This window comes from Cryptomeria japonica, chromosome 1 (genome assembly GCF_030272615.1).
Source record: "Cryptomeria japonica chromosome 1, Sugi_1.0, whole genome shotgun sequence".
NCBI lineage: Eukaryota > Viridiplantae > Streptophyta > Pinopsida > Cupressales > Cupressaceae > Cryptomeria > Cryptomeria japonica.
Genome location: NC_081405.1, coordinates 700,088,831 through 700,112,012, shown reverse-complemented (window position 1 = coordinate 700,112,012; position 23,182 = coordinate 700,088,831). Strand labels below are relative to the sequence as shown.

Here is a 23,182-nt window from a genome sequence, read left to right as displayed (position 1 = left end):
TTAACGAACCAACAAAGTAATGCTATAAAAGAAGTCATACGAAAAATTTGATTTCCCATAGGATTTGCTGCGAACATAAACAATCTCATATCAAAGAAAAGTGAATTTGGGCCAGGGATGAAAATGCATGATTGACATACCTTCATTAAGGTAATTCATGTTCTTGTGTTTTTAGTATGTATTTAAGTACTGCGTGTACGTGTACTTTTCATTATGTTACAAAAAAAATGAAAAGATAATTTTATAATTGTTGCAGTACGTTCTACCTCTATCTCTCCCAGACGACTTCAACAATAATGTCAAGCAAGTCATATATGATCTTGGAAAATACATGAGGTAAGTAGTGATATTTGTTTAGTTCGTTGTATAGATATTATATTTGCGATTTGTTTTACTTCTTATGTAATATATATTTTTTGCGTCTTGAATACCTTGTAGGTGGTTGTCATGTAAAGAAATCCATAAAGATGATATAAAATATTGGAAGAGAAAAATTCCTCATTTAATGTGTGAAATGAAAAAGTGTCTACCTCTAGCTTTTTTCAATGCACAAGAACACTACCTCATACACCAAGTTGAGGAGATTGAATTGTGTGGACCTGTACACACTAGGCCAATGTGGATGGTTGAGAGGCACTTGAAATTTTTGAAATCTTTGGTTCGACAAAGAACACATCCTGAGGATTCTATGGTGGAGGGATATATGGTATACCAGACTATGGTGTACATTTCTGAATATCTTCCTAAGTTTACAGCAAAGATCCACGTGGATCGCATTTGGGATCCCAACACCATTAACAAATTCGAAGGGGAGTACTTGACGGGGAAAGGTAGATTGAGGAAAGTAGGAGGTAATTATAAGATGTTATTGTAGTTAATTAATTCTTAATCTTCAAAATAAATCGATTGTAAGACGTCTATTTATTTTTTGTACCATTGGTCAAGAGTGGGATGCACTACATTTGTATATTGCAAACAATCTTGATTGGATGACGGTATGGATTGAACATTGTCAACATTCTGGACGCACGTTAACATGAGAAGGTGTGGCTTCATTGGTTAAAGAAGCACATCGTAATGGAGATTCCAATGTTACGCAAAGGGAAATTGATTTAGCATATGGTTTAAGAGATAAACAGGTACATATAAATTTATTAATCACCCATATGTTTATCAACTCACAAGACAATGAATTTTACATGTTTGACATATCGCAGGTCAAACACCACAATGCTATGTGCTGCAATGGTCATAAATTTTGCATAAAAAAGTTGGATGACACGAAGAAAACTTGTGATTCTGGCATCACTACAGTCTTTGAGGTGACAAATATTTCATTGAGAAATGACATTCATCCTCAACAGTCTCAAAATTGATACTATGGCATTTTGGATGATATACTTGAGTGTGACTTTAATTCCTTGAAATTAGTTTTGTTCGTCGTCAAATGGTACAGGCTACGATTGAATAAAAATGATCCTGATAGAACTGTTATTGAACATGATAATGGTTTTATAATGCTAAATACAAGGTCATTTGAACCAGTTGGGGATGAGCCCTATGTTCTTCCAAGCCAATGTGAGCAAGTATTTTACTTAGAGGTTCCACATAAACCGGGTTGGTCATTATTTGTTAGACATGATCCAAGAGGAAGGCCGATAAAGTATAATGTGATGGAAGAAGAAGATACCGAAGAAGTAGAAGATGAAGTGGATGATGATCACGATCGATAGTTTCTCAATGACGATGAAGAAGAAGAACAACAACAAGAAGAAGATGATGATGACGGTGATGGTGATGGTGATGGTGATGGTGGTGATGGTGATGGTGATGGTGATGGTGATGGTGATGGTGATGATGATGATGATGACGATGAAGATGATGATGATGATGATGATGATGATGATGATGATGATGATGACGATGGTGTTGGTGATGATGACCTTGATGTTCATGATGATGAAGAATGAAATGTATGAGGTATGCGATTAGTATATTATCTATTTAATATTGACTTCTTCATAGAATTTTTTTTACATAATTAATTCATTATGTTTTGAATTCTAATGCCATTACATAATTAATTCATGATGCTCAATTGATGGTGTTGATTTTAGGTATAGTTCCTATGTGATGCTGTCACCCCGTGTGATGATTTTGATGACAACATCTTTTTATTATTTAATACTCTTTTTGTCTACAAAGTTCATGTTGTTCATGTTGTGTACCATGTAATTTCGCTAACATTTTTAATATTTTTTCTTTGTCACAGGCCGACATGGATCCATCACATATCGCAGACAAAGATGTAGCTTGCGACACTTCTACCGAGCAGGTAAACCTCATTGTAATTGTACAAATTAGATAGAAGCAAACTGTTACATTATTATGTTCTTTTTTAAAGTGATTTATACTAATTTTGTAATTGTTAATGATATTCTTGACACAGACGGATGTTCGGGGAAAGGGGAAGGGAGTTGTAGTACCTGAGCACCTTTCTATGGATGTGGAATCATTAGGGTTAAGCAATGATGACCCTGAAGATCCCACAGACCTTGTGAAATTCTTTAAAATGCCTCTTATAAAAATTAGAAAAGAGATTGTTTCTTTGGCAGCTGTGCATCCTACCACTGATGAGATACGACAGAGGGTGGAATTATTGTATAAGACAACAGAAAACTTGCAAGTAAGTAGTAATGAAAGCTTTAATTATAATAAAAGTTCAATAATGGTTTATATTTTATTCTCTTTTATGTCATTAACTAAAATATGTACATATTGTTTTTACAACAATTTATCCGCCCTCATGAAAGTCGTTCCCACGATCAGGGTGTTGCAGGATCTTCAGGTGATGACAATTTTCTTGTATTATCACTTGCTTGGCTTATCACTCTGAGTACCCAAAACACATCATACTTGATACTGTCAATTTTCAAAATAAAGGTTCATCCTTGTTTACAATTCTTTCACTTTTCATATATTTAATGTATTATTCTTTAGGTGCTATCAATTTTATTATGCAAATGCCGCCGCCACCTCATCAGAGGTCACCCTCACTTGTATTGCCGACTGCAATGTCGAAAACACGTAGCATGCACACATCCTCTAGTGCACGTCATATTGGCCCACCCACTGTTGGTAGATCCCTCTTTTGCTCTATCTTTTGTCATGTGTTTATTTCCCTTCAAGCGTTCTTTCTTGAATTCTAATGCCATTTCATAGTGGATTCATTTTTTGCAGGAGGAGATGCACATGAGGATGTGCCAGAGGTGACTACTGCTGATAACATACCATCATTTCTTCGATCTTCTTGTATTACTAGTACGGGAACGTTGCAGGCCACATTGGTGGTGAGCGACGAAGAAATGCTTCCCTTAAAGATATAAAAGATTACAGGTACTTTAAAATTATTATTATATATACTCTAATTGTAATTTACTTTATGATCACTCGTTTTGGACTAATGATCCCATGAATTTTTTGCAGGCAATGATATTTTCTTTAAACATCTTAGTGACATTGCATTGCAGATATTTGGGCCCACCAAACGTAAACGGTGGTACATCATATGTGAACTAACCCTTATCCACTTTTGATTTCATATCATTGTTGGAATAGTTTACCTTTGATCCATTTCTTGAAGTGTGATAAATGTAGCTTCAGTTCATTTATGAATCTAACAAGTTTGTTTTTTCTTTAAAAGGTGGAATGACCAAGAAAAAAGGTTAAAAGATGAATTGACAAACCAAATGGTTGAGTGGTTTGGAAATGACACCTTTGACAAAACCAAGCTCCTTGAAAAAGCTGGCACATATCTAAAGTATGTGAGGGACCAATACAAGACCCATTTGGAGAGGAACCTAAAGTACGAGTGTCCCCCCATGATTCCAGAGAGGGAGTGGAAGGACCTGATTTTGGATGCCAAGGAGGGAATTGAAAGGAAAAAAGGAAATACACCACTAGACGCCAGAAGAAGGTACGGGATACTATTCAGAATGTAATTATGTACTAATTAATTACTCTTTATATTTATATAATCTAACATATTTCAAACTTTTTATAGACTGAGCAACACGTCAAAGGCAACCAAGGCAAGGCAAGAAAAGAACGGGCAACACAAACTCGGCTCTAGTGGTTACATGAAACTTGCAGCACGAATTGTAAGTATCTCATGTAAACGAAATATTGCATCAAAATATTAATAAATTGCAAACGTTTTTCTTATTATCAAACAATGAAAGCAAAATTCACGGTACCAAGCAAAAATGCAGGGCTCTGAATTCAATAGAGCACCCATAGAAGATGACAAGAGAATTGCCTACCAGCAAGGCTATTCAGTCGTGGCTAATCGGCTATGAGAATTGAGTGGGCATACACAACATTCGAGTGCATCCATCACACAGGTAAATATGGTAAATGGAAGTTGTTTCAAATTGAATACTTTACCAATAATCTAATTGATGTTGAGTTCCAACATAAAGTGACTATATTTGTTTTAAATAAGCAAGCAATGATAACAATGTGCATGTTATTGGAATGCAACCTGCTAATTATGAAACACCACCTGCATATGAAGGTCCAGATGTGCATCCCAGTAGTGGAGGTATTCATTTGCTATTCAAATTTATTTGTTTAGCTATTAATACAATTAAACATCTTAATTTGTAATTAGAGTAGTAATTAATGTAACCTTTTTTGTTAATATTTTAGAGCATGTAGTCGGTGGTGAGCAAGTGGAGCATGACCTGGGTACACAACCTCAAGAACGTGATGTTCCCCACTCAGGTAAAGAGGACCACTGTTATTGCTTTAAACAAATATAATTGCAATTGGTGTTCAACATTAATGTAACCTTTAGTATTTCAACTCCAACAGATCTAGAGGGTGTTCAACATGTTGAGGTTGAGGCTACACAAAATGATGTGGCCCCATCAGGTAAAGAACACAACAATTATGTTCTCTAAATTAATGAAATACTTGTAACAATAATAATTTTTTTTTTTGAATTTAACCCATTTCTTTGTTATTGTAGAGGACCCCCCTTCGCTTCAGTGTCCTCATCCTCAGTATAGGACTAGGCATACATTGATATCACGAGCAGTTGGCAGAACATTCGCAGAGGGGGGAAATGATGAAGAAACCGATGTTCCACTTAGTCTTTTCATAGCTTCAAAGAAAAAACAAAGAAAGAAATGATTGTAATCTAACTTATTTGATAATGACTGATTTTTATGTGTTAGTGAATGTAATTATGTGCCAATTAATGGTTATGGATGATATGTGTTAATTAATATTGATGAATGTTGTGTGTTAATTAATTTTAATCAATGTTCTGTGTTAATGAACGTTATGTGATATTAATGAATGAATGCTATATTTTATTAATGGTAGAAAGAATTAATGAATGAATGTTATAAGATGTTAACGGGGAATTTAGAGTGATGTTAGGGGGGGGGGGGGAGGGACCAAATGAGCTTCCACCTTCACGTGGTTGGCCCTGTTAAGTAGAGAATATTAAACTATTCTCGAAACCAAGCGAAGCTCAACAAGGTAACACACTTTTCAATATTTCATTATGTTGCACAGTCAATCTTATTGAATAATGTATATTGAATCTTAATTGCAGGGTCCAACAGAGCCAACACGAACAACAACACCATAAGTTACTGGGTATAATGAACTCCCATATTGTGTTGTCTATACACAAACAATATGAGTTGCTTCTAGTGTTGATATCCAAGGTAGGACTGCAAAAGTTATGAATATGCCTTATCCTTGTAAGTTTTTTTATTACTTGTAAGTAATGAATATGCCTCATCCTTGTAAGTTTTTTTATTATGAAGAGAATGGTAAAAAGTTTGTTTGAGATTGTATCATGGATGCTTTTAAGGATTGTATCATGGATGCAAAAAATCTCTTCATTAATCCTTGACTCATGATTGCTATAATAATTCTTTAGACTTCTCATGTCATTTGTTGCACTTCTTCACTATTTTGGACTAAGTTTCAACTATGAATTTTCCTTGACTTATGACTGTACCTAGCTTTGTCCTATCTTTGTAAGCTTCCTCTTTGAATTGTGGTTGTAGCTTTGATGATACCTTTTTAATTTTGCACTATTTGTAAGGAGGACAACTCCTAATGCATGTTGCAAATTGTGTTCTAGTGACTGAGACTAACCTAATGCATCTCAGAATGGCATAAATTGCCAGGATGGAGATATAGCAGATGAGTTCAAGATTGTTGTTGTAGAAATTATTCGAATTCTGTGCTTGAAATTTATGTATATACATTATTTATAGTCTATTCTATATTTCCTACTCAGCTACTCCTATTGATTTAAAATGAAATGTGAACTGATGAATTGTATTCTATAGATGACCAGTGCCTTTCTTCGCTGTTTGGGCTACAGAGTCTTTATTTTTCTTTAGGACTTATTGTGTAAACTTATGAGACAATTTTTAAACCCACCACCTCTCGATGAGTCTGTTAGTTACATTATTACCAAGCGCTGTGGCTTTTCGGCATATAACCGGTAACCAACATTTTTTTTTTAACAAACTGGAAGATAAACAAATGGAGTATTGCCGTCTCCTCACTGATACCTATCTGGTATCCATCGGTCCCTTTTTATGTCGAAGAAACCCTAGGCTTCGGTGACTTCCTTTAGTTTTCCATCGAAATTCTTTTTCCATCGATATCACTATGCTCCTTCGATGAATGGGTATGTTGTCTCACCGAAGCCCCTTTTATCCTCTCTTTGTTGTCTTCCACCAATAAAGTTGTATCGATGAAACCATGTGTATCGGAGACATGCCTTTTAGTCTCCTCGAAACTCATATTCTCATCGAAATCTTTTTGCTATCCGTCGGGTTTCATGTCAAAGAGACTTTGGACTTCGGTGACTTATTTTGTCCTCCCATCAAAACTCATATCCTTATCGATATCATTCATCGATGTAGTTTTCTTCTGTTTTATCGATATCACTTTTTCGATGAGAATGCTTCTTTCGATGAATCTTCTTTATATTGCATCGATGATATTGTTTCTTCGAAAGCCTTTTCTCATCGGTGGGGGCCACCTCTGCTTTCTTCGATACCTTTTGTTGGTGGGACCATCTCTTTCAGTGAGTCTTTTTGCACCGATAGTGTTATATCCTCGAAGACCTTTTCTTGTCGATGAGAACCATCTCCACTTTTGTCGATATCTTTTATTGATGGAGTTACTGTCTTCGATGAGTCCTTTCTGAAGTTGATCGGCGTTTGCTTTCTTCGATGCCCCTTTTATATTGATGAGACATCGCTGGGTCTCATCGATACTATTTGAATCTTAGATACTTCGATAAAATGCTTTTAGACTTGTTTGATAACTTATGGGTTATTACGGTATCAATGAAAATGATGATTTCTTCCAAAGAGAGATGGCTTCTATGATTTAATTTCTCAAATCAAGATATTTTACTTAATTTAGATTTGATGCTGAACAGAATGACTGCACTATCACCAATCTATCTTGAAGATTTGACTACTCTTTAGATTATGATTATGACTGTTATGATATTTCATGAGACTGCTCTATCCCCATATGAAACCCTTTGCTCCCACAAATCAATGCTTTGAACTTGAATGCAACTTTATAGTGATCACTGTCTTTGTACAGTAAGCTTGCTACTTTCTCAACTTTTGATATATTGGAGGCTCCTAGGATGGTTTCTATCTTATAGTCACAATACCTTGCTATAATTTGTAGCTATTCTATGTTTATTTGTTTTCCACTCTTAACTGATAGTTCAACTGAATATGGTTCATCTTGGAATCAATGCACATTGGTTATAATCAGATTATAACCAGTGTCCATGGTTGCAAGACCTGAAGAAGGATTCTTATCATCAATTAGATGCATACTTTTGGGAATATAGAAATACAAAAAAATATATTAGAATCATATTTTTTGTTGAGTCATAATATGATGTGTTAATTTAGCTAAATAGGGGAACCAATGTTGTATTAGGTTTAATTCCATGATGACTGTTGAAGCTTGTTAGAGATAGGGGATTTGTAGTAGTTGGCTTGTTAGGTTATGTCACAATCCCATGAAGGTCCTTGTAAACTGTTAATGTCAGTAGACATGAGATTGTTATGTAACGAATTGGATCAGCTAAACCTAGAAGTTCTGTAACCAATGAATCAACTGACTCAAGTGTATGTTAATTATCTTATGATGGTCATTTATGACAGTTATTCTTAGTAGACATTAAGCAGTTCGCTAGATAGTTGGTTAGTAAACCAATGAGTTAGTTGGCTCAAGTGTATGCTATTTATCATATGATGGTCGTTAATAACCATTATTTTTAGTACACATTAAGCAAATGGCTTGTTTAGATGGTTGGTAACTAGTGAGTTTGTTGAGCTCAAGAATTGGATGTACAAGTCGAGCAAGGGAGGTGAACACTAACAACGCATTGGTGCTTGCAATGTTAAAACCTTGGCCAAGATGGTGATGCTTTATCTAAGTGATGAAACTGGCCATTTGAATTCCTTTCTCATATTTATTAGCTTAATGATATTTGTTCAATTTTTTTTATCGTTAAAAGATTACCTTCCTTTTAGATAAATTAGTTAGATTCGTATTATGTTGAAGAACATTTAGTTAGTTTTCTCCTTCAACTGAAGTAGTTATGTTTTATTTTGAAATGCTCAATTTTTTATAGTAATATAGATCACAATTTATTTTCTTTAAGTATAGAATTAATGGAATATTACATATGGTATCAGAGCAACCAAGTTCGACATTGAACCTTAGGCTTTCCACCTATAAACAAAACTATATACATATGCAGGCGCACCATGGTTGAGATAATATGCAGGCGCACTATATACAAAACTATATTCGCAAGTAAATCTTTTATTCAAATCCACAATATGAAACATAGAGTTTTACTGGAAGAGCGCAAGTAACCTTATATCCTTTAGATAATATCACAAGCAACTGCCTACAGAAAGATGCAGTAATCCACAACATATACACAAAGGAAAGACGATTGATTATATTATGTATGTTCGTAAAATGGTACAATAGTAAGCCTGAGGCTATATTCTACTTCTTCTCTAATGATCCTTATTGTTACAAAATTTCCCTCATTTATATGAGGGTATACATTGTCACCAAGCATCATGGCTTTTCAGCACATAACTATTATTTAGCACTTTTCTTAACAAACTGGGAGATAAACAAGTTTAGCATTCCTATGTGTTCAATGTACTTATCATCTTTATACATTAGAACATCATTGTTTAGTGTCCTCATGTCGCTTTCTATTTGTAAATGATTGGATAGAATATGATTAACATAGAGTGACAATTCTTTGTCCCGATCCAACTTTTCTACTGCTCGATTCTTCTCATCACTGAACTCTTGTTTCCATTGTTCCAATGATACTAACTCACCATTACAGTAAAAAGAGGGCACCCTAGGGGTATTCCCATCATCTAGCCTCTGAAGCTCTTTCCTTAATTGATTTGCCAATTCATCATGGGACTTCAAGTAAGCCTCGGCTTCAATTTTCTCACCTAGATTATCAGATTGTTGTCATTCATCATGTCTTCCAACCGAGACCCGAGCCTTTCATGCTCTTTCAAAGCTCTGACTGTTCTAGTGTATGTTTTCCAATATATTTCTGCAACTTGCATCATACTTTTGAACCTTTGTTCAATGATCTCCAGAATCAACTTATCCATCTTTTGCTATACCTTTTCTACTTGCCAAGATGTCTTTTCGGCCCTATTCCTCCAATACATAACATCTGTCAAGGCATCCATGGCATCTCTGTCAACACTATATGTCATCCCTGTTTAACTGGTACCTATATCAATTTGAAGCAATCTTGCTTGCAGCCTCTGTTTTTCTTCATCGGTTTTCTCATATAGGCTTTTGTATGTAGAATTTTCTCAAACCAGAAACTCTATCTGATCTTGGTTCAGTTTAGCGACATCCAAATTTAGTTTGGCAGTTGTTCTAGGGTCAGTCTTTCCAACCTGCTGCACCATCAAATGTCCAAAAGCTTCTTCTTTATCAACCAATATAGGTCTTTTATCTTTGGGATAGATAGCCCACTGTAGAAGAGCCTTCTGATCTGGATCATATCCTGATCCTCTAAAGAGTTTATCAATCTCTTTTGGCATCATTTGCCTACTTGGGTCCTATTTCTTGAGGAATCCATCAAACAACAAGGCATAGTTCATGTCCCATCCAGAGTATAATAGCACACCAGCTTCCTTAAGCAACTGTCTTCCCTTCTTAGGTGTCATTTATCTCATCACAAGATCCATCTCCTCTTGTAACTCTTGAAGCTGCTGCTCTTCTTCACTATTTCTCATGTTATTCCTAATTTGAGATCCTTTATGTTGATAGAGGAATGCGGTGAACTCCTTGGAAGCAATGAAGTCACTATCAACAATGAAATCCTCATGCTCCAGGAATCTGATGTCAGACACTTCTCGGACATTCAGTTGTCCTGTTGCCAAGTCTATTGGTGTATCCTCTTCATAACCAGGGGGTAATCCTCTCGAGGAGTGAATGGAACGATGCCAGATGTGGAAGCAGGAGACATATGAGCCAAAGGCTCTGTATTCCTAATAGTATCAATGTAATCCCTAAAAACATGAGGCGGGACACCCTCAAGTATTTCCAATTCATGCTCCACAAGTTTGTTGACCAACTCCAAGGGGTCTTCAATCTTTTATAGCACGTTCTCATCCATTTTCCTTCTAAAAAGCTTCCATTTATAAGCCTGCATTGCTTTCTCAAACTTTATTCGCTTCACGCTGGCCTCTTCTCTGCCAATGTTCTCAATGAGGTCATCCGGTAGGTAAGATTTATGCTCTCCAGCCTTCAGCTTTTGTGATGACCGGGCTATCCTTATGTATCCTTCAGGATCGAAATTGGGGCTTGGATCCCCCATAACCATGCCATAATAATCCAATTTTGTGTGCAACAGGCCATAACTCTTTGAACTTTTCACAATAAAATATGAAAATACTAACAACCTAGGTACAATTGATTGTTTCCCATGGCTTGTCAGATGTTCTGTACTCAATATTGACAGTTGCCTCACAATTTCCAGAAAAGCCACTCTGTTAGGGACTGTAAGTGGTAGTAAGTATGGTCTCCCTTCGAACCCGTATACCCTGACTTGTGTGCAGTCTGAAAAACAATACCAATCTCCCCAATTGTGTTCAACTAAGGGATCTTCATCGAAATCTTTTGGTCTTAGGAATCTTTGAACCTCTGGTGCAAGGGCATGATCGCACGGGAATCCCAATAGTCTATATAATGGCTTGACAAAGAACTCCTCAAAATGCTAATATTGATTAGTCACATACCTCTGGTCCCATGAAGAAACCCATAGTTGCACTGGTTTTCTCATCCCAGCATTGTCATATGTCCCGACACATAACTCTTCTAGCCATAACCCTTCATCTTGGCCCACATACAATAGCATATGCATAAGTAAGGAATAATGATTGAAATTAAAATTGATGACATCCCCCTTTAAATTTTCTAACCCATGATTCAAAACCTCAACCAAATAAGCAGAAAAATCAAAGAAGTGGGGGTCCTTAGACTGCAAATCGACACAAATGACCATGGCTGCAATATCCATCAAAGGATGGGCTTTTATCCCTAGCACTTGGGCAACATAGTAATATGTATACTTGAAATATGGATGAAAAGAGTTGACATCATAGGGAGCTTTGTCATCCTGACCTAGTGGCACTAAGGACCCTACATTCCTAGGTCTATGTATAGGGAGTCTCCACGTTTTGTAAATGTGCTCTAGGTTAAAATATTCACTTGTTAACTTCTTGAGGTCAATCAATTCTCCAAATCTCCAATCCAATTCGAACACGGTGTCAATAACCTCCTTTCTAATTGCAAGAATTGGCTCACCCATGTAGTTATATATGGTCCTGGTTTTAGGGTCATAATTGTTTGCCAATGCCTTCATGAGGTCCACATTCACGAATACATTAGCCACAACTAACCTTCCTAAGTTCAATCGCCATAAATTGTTGATAGGTTGAGGGGCAACTCTTCTGTTGTACCCATATATGAATAATTCATACCCTCTCAATTTTGTCCATATGTCTCCAAGATCCTCAAACCGGTCCTCCAGGCCTTCCTCATCGGCTCTAATCTTCTTGGACCTCAAACTGGATGATGGGCATTGGTCAATCAGGTCCTGGGCCAAAGAACGCCCTTCCCTTTTCTGTCTTTTAGGTTTTTCTTCTACAACGATAGGTTCTTTTCCCTTTCTGGTCTTATTAGTTTTAGATGATGATTCCATTTGAATTTTAAAAAAGAGGTCTGTGTGCAAACAACTTACTTGGAATTACTGAGCTTTATCTGTGAATTCACCCAATTCCTGCTTTCAGTTTGTCACCTGTGAATTCCTTAATGCTGTGTCCTTTGATGTTGATCCACTACTTATGGCGTATTTAATCAGTTAGTAATGGCCATTTTGGACAACGATCACTTGGGCACACGTTCAAATTTAATGGCGATGTGACCTTTCATGGGATTTGTTTATGATTTTCGCGGAAATCAATAATCATTTCGATGAGGATATGTCTTTTGATCATTTGTTTCTTTAGTCCGTCGATCTCTTTGTTTCTATCGAGAATACTTTTGTTTCAAATATTACTTCGATCAAGTATTTTTTCCCTTCATCGAAATAATGTATTCGGGCAGTATGGTTGTCTCCTCTTCGAAACATATTTGATATCCATCGGGTCTTATGTCGAAGAAACCTTGGGCTTCGGTGTCCTCCTTTATTTTCCATCGAAATACTTCTTTCATCGATATCACTATGCCCCATTGATGAATGAGTCTATTATCTCACCGATAAAGTTACATCGACAAAACCACGCATATCGAGAACATGCCTTTTAACCTCCTCGAAACCTATATCCTCATCGATATCTTTTATCGATGTAGCTTCCTTTTGTTTGATCAATATTATTCTTTCGATGAAAACGCTCCTTTCGGTGGGTCCTTTTTATGTTGCACCGATAGTATTATTTCCTTGAGAACTTTTCCCGTTGATGAAGACCCTCTCTGCTTTCTTCGATATCTTTTGTCGATGAAGTTATTATCTTCGGTGAGTCCTTTCTGGAATTCATCGGTGTTTTCTTCCTTCGATGGCTCTTTTATATCGATGAGACATCGCTGGGTCTCATCGATCCGAATTCAAAAGGTATTGATGAGACCCAACGATGTCTCATCGATATAAAAGAGCCATTGAAGGAAGGAAACGCCGACATCGATAATAATTATTATTTTTTGATAAAATTATCATCGTCGAAATTATGACGACTACCAAGCTTTCGACCGACGATGTAATCAACGGACATACAACGTTGGTAGAGTCCATTGGATTGTCGTATTTCCGACGGCTATGGCATCGTCGACCAATCCAATGCCGAGTTTTCGACGGTTGATTTTGTCGGCAATTTGATGAAAAGTCATCGCAAATCTGACAAACGGTCGTCGAAAATCAGCTCCGAATGTACTAGTGATAATCTTCGATAAGGGGCTTTGATAGTTCAACAATATTGAAATAAGTTTGCCAAATTGTTAAAGTACAACAAAGGTTCAAATTGAGAAGTTCATTTTTGGGGCTAAGTACCAACTCAGGGACAAAATTTAACATACATGGACCTGAAGGTATGAATGAGATACTTAAGAAATCTTTAAAACAAGGAAGGAAAATTCAAGCCTTAGCAATAACAAGATAGAATATTAACAAGAATCATTTATTCAAAGGGAAGCATGAATTCAAAGGAAACACAACAATTCAACAACGATCAAAAGAATAGTTCCTAAAAAGAATCTAAGGGATGGATACATTAATAATAGGGGCAACTAAGATGGAAATGATCAACAAAGAGGATAGATTATTCACTAAGGTTTGATGAAGCAAGAAATGATCCTCTTAAAAATCAAGGGGAAGAACGATAGAGCCATTTAAGTTTTGAAGAGGGACCAATATCAAATGCAAAACAAAGAGGTTGGTTAATGCAAATTACAATGGAATCAACACGATGAATAGGATACTACATGAGAAAACACAATTAAGATGCAGGAGATTATGAATCAACAAACACTTTTTAAGGTTATATTTAGTGCATTGGGACGATGCAAAATTTAAGGGGGGAAGGATGTCATAACCCTCTTTTTAGACCTTGATATAACTTGTTGTTGTTGTTATTATTATTATCACTACTACTACTACAACTATGCTTATTACTATTGTTTTGAATTTCATGTGTAATGTTGAGAAATGATAAATAGAATGGGGTTGAAGCTATTTTAAATAAAAATAAAAATTAAATAGTGGGACACACTCTCGAGGTCGTAAACCTATTTGGAAGTTTATATTTCTTGATGGAAATTGAACAAGGGCGGAATTTATTTTTAAAAGAAGAATTAATAAGTGGTGACTCACTCATAAGGACATAAATTTATTTATTCAACATATTAATCAAGCACATGTCGTAGGAGAAAATGAGAAGATTCTAGAAGCAAATTTTGAATTTAGATTTTAAATGCATGGTCAAATGCAACTGCCACTATGACGAGTTGTAAGGATTAAATCTTGCATGAAAGATTTTCAAATTCAAATTTAATATGCATGTAACCCCCACTATCCTATCAATCAATTTTGCATGAAGACAATTTTGGAAAAGAATCTCTAATTTCAATTAATGCTTTCGATAGTGGAAATGGTGCACCTTTTCTATATAATGTATGCTAAACTTTTGAAAAAGAAAAGGGGAATATGTTTTTTTTCTTTTTCTTGTGATAGAATAATCTTGGAAATTTTTTTAGTTTCAATATCATATTAGTGGTAGCAGAAATTCGTAGAGATATTGCAGGATTTTAGGAAGATTGTGGAAGACCTCCACCAAGTTGCAAGGCATGGATTAAATAAGGTTAGCTAGGATACGTGAGGATTCAACATCAAGATCCTTCTTTCGAATCCAGGTTTCCCTCTTGCTAATTCTCTTGCTTGGTTTTTCTTTCAAAAGAAATCTCATCCTCATCTTTTTCAGATTTTTGCATATATAAAATTTTATATTTTCAAAAGAAATCTTGTTTTGTCTCTTTCAGATTTGCTTGGTAGATTAAATCCAATTCACATAATAAATTTTCTTTTCCATCCAAAGAAATCTTTTTCTTTAATTTCATGTAGGAAATAAAATTGTTAATAGATTCCTTTCAAAGTATACATATTGTTATTTGATTTATTTTTATTTTTATTTTTAGAAATCCTCCTCCTTGTTGTTTTCTTTTTTCAAAAAAATCAGATTTTTAAGAGTGGAAATATATTTTGTAAAATAAATTCATTATTGTGTATTATGGAAATAAACTCATCTTTGTGTTATCTAGAAATATATCCATCTGTATATTTTTCCTTTCAAAATATAAATATCGTCATTTGATTTGATTTTTTATTTATTTTAGAAATCCTCCTCACTGTTTTTTTTTTTTAAGAGTGGAAATATATTTTGTAAAATAAATTCATTTCTGTGTATTTAAGAAATAAACTCATCTCTGTGTAATCTGGAAATATATTCATCTCTGTATATATATTTTTCTTTCAAAATATAAATATTGTCATTTGATTTGATTTTTATTTTAATTTTAGAAATCCTCCTCACTGTTTTCTTTTTTTTCAAAAAATTAGATTTTTAAGAGTGGAAATATATTTTATAAATTCATTTCTGTGTATTTTAGAAATAAACTCATCTCTGTAATATATTCATCTTGTATATTTTTTTCTTTCAAAATATAAATATTGTCATTTTGATTTTAGAAATCCTCCTCCTTGCTTCTTTTTTTTTTCTTTTTCAATAAATCAGATTTTTAAGAGTGAAAATATATTTTGGAAAATAAAATCATCTCTATGCATTTTGGAAAATAAATTCATGTCTGTGTATTTTGTAAATAAATTCATCTTTATGTGTTTTGGAAATATATTTTGGAAAATGAATTCATCTCTGTGTATTTTGGAAATAAATCATCGCTTTGTATTTTGGAAATATATTCATCTTTGTATATTGTGGAAATATATCCATCTTCGTGTATTTTTACAAACATATTCATATTCATCTCTGTGTATTTTTATACGATTAATTAAATTTAATTTTTTAAAAAAGTTTATTTAAAATTTGCTTAATGTTAATGTATTAAATATTAAAATTAATAATTAAAATTTATTAATTTATTTATTTATGTGTTAAATAGATATAATTAAATTTTATTAGGATATTAATTATCTTTTCCTATTTTTTATTTTTTTTGAAGTTGTAATTAAGACAAATCAAATAGTTGAAATAACTTTATTTTTTAAGCAATCCAAATAATTAATTTATATTCTCTATCCTTCAAGTTATTAGAGAGTGGCTCAGGACCCGGATGGTCCCGATGAGTCTGAAGTCTCTGGCCAGAGCATATCCTATTCTTATGAATAGATGCCTACCCCGTTTGGGTAGATACCTATCCCGGATTGGATAGATGAAACCTCTTGTCCCGTATGGACATATGCCTAACCCGTATGGTTAGATGCCTAACCCATATGGTTAGATGCCTAGTCTTGTATGGATAGATGCCTAATCTGTATAGTTAGATGCCTAACCCGTATGGTTAGATGCCCATCTTGGTTGGATGGATGCCTATCTTGTTTGGATAGATGTACCTGAGTACGTGATTGAATCAAACACTATTAAGAATAAGTGATTTAAAAAAAAAATAGACAAAATTTTTGGGTTGAGTGGAGTGGGTCATTACAGTAATCTTAACAAGGGCAAGGATTGATGGTTTTATGATCCATGTGATGGCTTTCAACCCAATCCCATTATGACTTTCAACCCAATCCCATGATGACAAGTGTCAACATGAGATGGCTTGAGAAGAGAGGGAAGAAGCATTAAATGCTTGAGATGACATAGAGGTTACCTTGGGAGGGTTTGGTTAGGCTTGAGTTAGTGAATAATGCCTTTATCCAATGGATAAACTCTTGTGCAAGAGTTAGTGGGGATAACCATGGTCAAAGCAATGAATGCTTGAAGAGACCCATGAGTTAAATGAGGGTTGAGTTAGAGGGAAAGCCTCTAACCATGTGGGTGAGTTGAGTTTAACCATTAATGGTTATGTAAGAGCCATAAATGGTTATGTAAGAACTATAAATGGTTTAGAAGACTTTAGGGGTTAACTTGTTGAAGGATAAAAAACCTTTAATGCATTTCAAAGACTTTAAGGGCTTTGAGAAGTGACTTCTCTTTGTTTAGGCATGTGACAATAATTAGGGAGGGGGATTAGGCTAATTTGGAATGAATTAGAAGAATCTAGAAGGGGTTTAGGAGGCAAGTGGGTTTGGTGGGTGAGAGAAAATAGGATTTTAATTAAAATAAAATTCATTTATTTCAACTAAAACTGTGAATGCAAGTTTGGGGGGGGGGGGGGGGGTTTGTTTAGAGATTTAAATAAATATGCTTTATTCATTTAATTAATTGTTAGAGTATGATTTAATGAATTCATTTAAATAAATTGAATAATTTATTTAATTAAGAAAAGAAGAGGTTTAAGATGAATTAATCAAATATCAATTTAATTAACTGATGATTGATGGTTAAATAATCAAATAAATACTAAATATTGATTTAATTAAGTGGAAAAATTTATGTGTCTATAGTTACAATACACTTGGAGGCTCTAGGCCTTTCCATGAACTTTACATCTTACTCTTTTGGAGGAAATCTGACAACATAACCTTGCAAAGAATACTCTCCTCACTCCTCTCTCTATTAACCTGCATAAAAGACATACAATTATAGTGATTTACACATTTGAAGTAGCTTCTAGACAAAGCCAAAAGAGAGTGTCATGCAAATCCTTGTGGCACATTTTCCAACCACATGTAAGCATGCAAATGACACTTGTAAAACATTTTCTAACCCCTCTTGCATACCTCCAAACTTGGGCACTTGTTTTTTTTGCTAATAATAGATATAATAGATGCTCTTACACACCTTACAATTGTCATATATGACAATGCTTATAGTTGTAAGAGAATTCATCATAAATGACTATAATCAACCGATTCTCTTACAACTTGCCATAACCCAAGATGCCTTCTAACGCTTGTCCAACATGTCATAGGAATCCATCATAACTTGCCATAAGAATTTGTTATACAATGATGACTTACACAAGTTTCTAAGATGTTGACACATGCCAAAATATCTTCACCAAAGTGGGATGCCTACTTGCCCATATAAGGACAAAATACATTCTTGCCATCTTCCATGTCACCTTTCCAATGTGAAAACAACTCACCATAACATGTCACATAAATGACAGAATCTAATGAGCAAGAAATTACAATTTAAGTACCTTTCTTTGCACTTTTATTAAACAAACTTCAACTTGATTGCACATTTCCCCTTCCAAAAGGTCTTAAAGCTTTTCTCCTAATAATTCAAAACATGTTTGAAACAATAGTTATTTGACTTCATTTGATATAATGATTTTGTTAACCATTTCTTTGTTGGACACATCTATTTGCTTTAGATGCAATGAAAATGTGGAGTGATTCTCGGTGTTTGAGGCAGGTTTTATCCTTGTTTGTAGTCCTTAGCAAAGTGGCCATGCTTATAACATTTACTACATTTGAAGGGCAAGTGGTCATAGCCAAGGTCTTTTGCACATATCCATCCATCTAAATTTAATTCAAAGATTTTAGGGACACCTTTCTGCAAATCTATTTCCACATAATTTCAAACACATACAAATTGCTTTTTGATATATCTTTATCAATAAAGAAGTCTGTTGTGTTCTAACGTGCTATAAATGATAGTCAAAGATTTGTCATCTGAAATTAAGAAGATAGAAAAGTTTCACCCACACAAGGCTATTGATATATCCGCAACAAAAGTAAAATCCATGAATTAATAGTTTAAATACAACGATATTTATCCATAGACCTCTTCTTAAAAATCAGAACTTTATTCTGTTTTAAAAAAAGCACAGAATCATCGCGGACAAAACCAAATAGTCATTGTCTTTAAACAAAAATCTCCCATAAAAATTAAAAGCAATCAGAAAAAGATGCAGTATCTTCTTCCACAAAACCAAATAATCAGTGTCCTCAAACAAAAATAGTAAATACAAGTCCTCAAACAAAAATAGTAAATGCAATACTTCCTACACAAAATCAAATAGTCATTGTCCTCAAACAAAAAAATCTACAGTAAAATTAAATGCAATGAAAAAAAAACACAGAATCTTTCTCCACAAATCTAAATAATCACAATCCTCAAACAAAAATCTTCCACAAATTTTATCACTAAAAATATCTGAATATCCAATTAATTTTTTTAACAAAACCAGATTGAAGAATTTTAACTTTAACCTGGCCAGCAGCTACAGTTACTAAAATTTCAAAACCATAAAAAGTTGCAAATTCGGAGGAGTTAACCTTCTAAAAAGGGATCTGACAAAGGCCTTTGAACTAAAAACATTACCTGAACCAAATGTTGCTAATTCAAACATCTTTGAAACTATAGTTATTTGACTAGTTTTGTTGGTCATTTCTTTGTTGGACACATCTATTTGCTTTAGATGCAATGAAAATGTGGATTGATTTTGGGTGTTTGAGGCAGATTTTATTGTTGTTTGCAGTCTTTAGTAAAGTAGTCATGCTTATAACATTTACTACATTTGAAGGGCAAGTGGTCATAGTCAAGGTCTGGTGCACATGTTCATTCATCTAAATTTAATTCAATGATTTTATGGACACCTTTTTGCAAATCTATCTCCCATAATTTCAAACACATACAGATTGTCTTTTGATATATCCTTATCAATAAAGAAGTCTAATATGCTATAAATGATAGCCAAATATTTGCCATCTGAAATTAAGAAGATAAAAAAGTTTCACCCACACAAGACTGTTGATATATCCTCAACAAAATTAAAATCCATGAATTAATAGTTCACGCACAACTATCTTTTTCCACATATCACTTCTTTAAAATAAGAACTTTATTCTCTTAAAGAAAAAGACACAAAATCTTAGTGGACAAAACCAATTAGTCACTGTCTTCTAACAAAAATCTCCAATAAAATTAGACAGAATCTTCCTCCACAAAACCAAATAGTCCTTGTCCTCAAACAAAAATCTCCCATAAAATTAAATGCAATCAGAAAAAGACATAGAATCTCCTTCCACAAAACCAAATAGTTACTGTCCTCAAACAAAAATCTCCAATAAAATTAAAAGCAATAAAAAAAAAGACCTGGAATCTTCCTCCACAAAATCATATAGTCATTATCCTGAAACAAAAAATTTCGGATAAAATTAAATGCAATGAAAAAAAGACATAGAATCTTCCTCCACAAAATCATATAATCACAATCTTCAAACAAAAATCTTCCACAAATTTTATCACTAAAAATATCTGAATATCCAATTAAATTTTTTAACAAAACCAGATTGAAGAATTTTAACTTTAACCTGGCCAGCAGCTACAGTTACTAAAATTTCAAAACCATAAAAAGTTGCAAATTCAGAGGAGTTAACCTTCTAAAAAGGTATCTGACAAAGGCCTTTGAACTAAAAACACTACCTGAACCAAATGTTGCTGCACTTGCAGCGGCCACCGCCATGACTGCTGGACTGCCATTGCCTGGCCTTTTTAAAAATCTTCCATCAATTTATAAATCTGATTTGTGTAATGGTGGAGGAGGCTCTGCAGATCCTCTCAGGCAAGGAAAATTTACAGGAATCCCCGAGGTTGTAATAACAAATTTCCTTTGCAATTTTATGGATTTGCTTCAAAATCCTGTACTACTTAAGAAAATTGCAGGGGATTATATCCACGAAGATTCCTATCGATCCTGTTCTTGATCTTCTTTAGATCCTCTCAGGCAAGGAAAATTTTCAGGAATCCTCGAGGTTGTAAAATCAAATTTCCTTTGCAATTTTATGGATTTGCTTCAAAAATCCTGTACTGCTTAAGAAAATTGCAGGGGATTATATCCACGAAGATTCCTATGGATCCTGTTCTTGATCTCAACGAGGTTGATGATGCCAGCAGATATTCCTGTACAGGATAAAGAAGGTTCTTTTAAAAAAAAAAAAAATTCTGGTGCCAGGGTGCTCGAGAAATCTCTTCTTTTCTTTAAAATGATATGAAACTGTTTTTAATTTTAACTCGCATTAGGGTTTTTAAATTATAAAAATCTTTAGATTTTAATAGTTTTTTTTTTTAACTATTCCGTCATGGATGTTTTCCTTTGTATTGTCATCATAGGTAATGCTTGCTTTTCTTTTTTTTGGGCATAATTAGTGGTAATCATTAAGCATAAAAAAATGGTAGAATTTGGTAAAAGCATTTAGATTATGCTTTTTGATATAACTACTTGCAATCATTAACCACCAAAGATATAGTAGAACTTTCAAAGCGTAAAAGCATTATAGATTATGCTTTTTGGTATAATTAATTGCAATCATTAAGCACCAAAAATATTGTAGAATTTTCAAAGTGCAAAAGCATTATAGATTATGTTTTTTTGGTATAATTAGTTGCAATCATTAAGCACCAAAAATATGGTAGAACCTTCATAAAGTAAAAACATTATAGTAGTTGGGATCATTAAGCACCAAAATATGATAAAACTAGGTTTTACGATATTTTTTTGCATAACTAGTTGGGATCATTAGGCACCAAATATGGTAGAACTTTCAAAAAGCAAAATAAAATATAGATTATTTTTTGGCATAATTTATTGCAATTATTAAGCACCAAAAATATGGTAGAACTTTCAAAAAGTAAAAGCATGAAGTTATCATTTGAATTTTACCACAATAGATCACTTTCAAAAAGTAATGCTGTGAATTTTACCACAATAGATCACTTTCAAAAAGTAATGGTGTGAATTTTACCACAATAGATCACTTTCAAAAAGTAATGGTGTGAAATGTGAGATGAATTTTTCCATGACATTAGCATGAAATTATCATTTGAAATTTTACATAATAGATAATCTCATATAAAGACTTTCAAAGACTTTCAAAACTAGTCATCCTATTCACAATAGGATGAATATTCTTAATGTAATTGCCCTTAATTATAGAAAGAATTGAAAGAAACCATCACCTAAGCATAGTCAATAAGAACAAACTACTTAAACTTTAACTCCTCTCAAATTTCTAATTTTATCAAAATATCACACAAATTTACTTCTATATTGAAAGGGAAAGACAATCCGAGACAAACCTAGAAAGACATTTGAGATCTAGCATGCATCTTCAACATCTAATATAACCACATAATATTAAGCTATTAAAATGAAAACATGCATAGTTAATTTTCCATCACATTAACCCTAATTGAATCGAAGAAAGATAGATAGAAGAGAAGAAACATTGAGATATGTGGGAAAAACCTTTTTGAGTAAAAAAACCCACACTTCAAAGGCTCGAACCAACGCATTAATTTGCCTACAAGGAATAATTCTCCTCACTTCTCTCTCAAACCTACACAAAAGGCATATAATATATATAGAGATTTACAAGTTTGAAGTAGCTTCTAGATCAAGCCAAAAGAGGTGGGTGTCCAAATCCATGGGGCACATTTTCCCAACACCTCTAAGAATGCAACAAACACTTGTCCAAGATTCTCTAGCCCCTTTCACAAGCCTCCAAACTTGGGTGCTTTATTTTTTGCTAACAATATGTATGACAAATGCTCTCACACACCTTACAGTTGTTATGAAATTTGACAAATGCTCTCAGACAAATTACAACTATCATGACATCTGTCTTTACTAACAACACTTATAGTTGTAAGAGAATCTCCATAATTGAGAAATCTGTCCTTACTAACAACACTTATAGTTGTAAGAGAATCTTCATAATTGACTATAATTAGCTAATTCTCTTACAACTAATCATAACCCAACTTGGGTGCCTATATTTTTCATGCAAGATGTCTTCTAACATTGTCCAGCCTGTCAAAGGAATCCATCATAACCTCTCGTTAGAATCTTTCATGCAATAATGACTTACACAAGTTTCTAAGATGTCGACACATGGCAAAATATCTCTACCAAAATG

General features: G+C 34.0%; 1 long non-coding RNA gene across 1 annotated transcript; it reads right to left on the bottom strand.

Annotated features, from left to right (window-relative positions):
- Window positions 1–17,707: 17,707 nt before the first annotated feature.
- LOC131044649 (uncharacterized) lies at window positions 17,708–21,257 on the bottom strand. The gene is made up of 2 exons (XR_009105694.1): window positions 20,691–21,257; window positions 17,708–17,872 (listed from the first exon to the last, which is right to left on the bottom strand). It is a non-coding gene; the product is annotated as an uncharacterized LOC131044649 (long non-coding RNA).
- Between the last annotated feature and the right edge of the window lie 1,925 nt (window positions 21,258–23,182).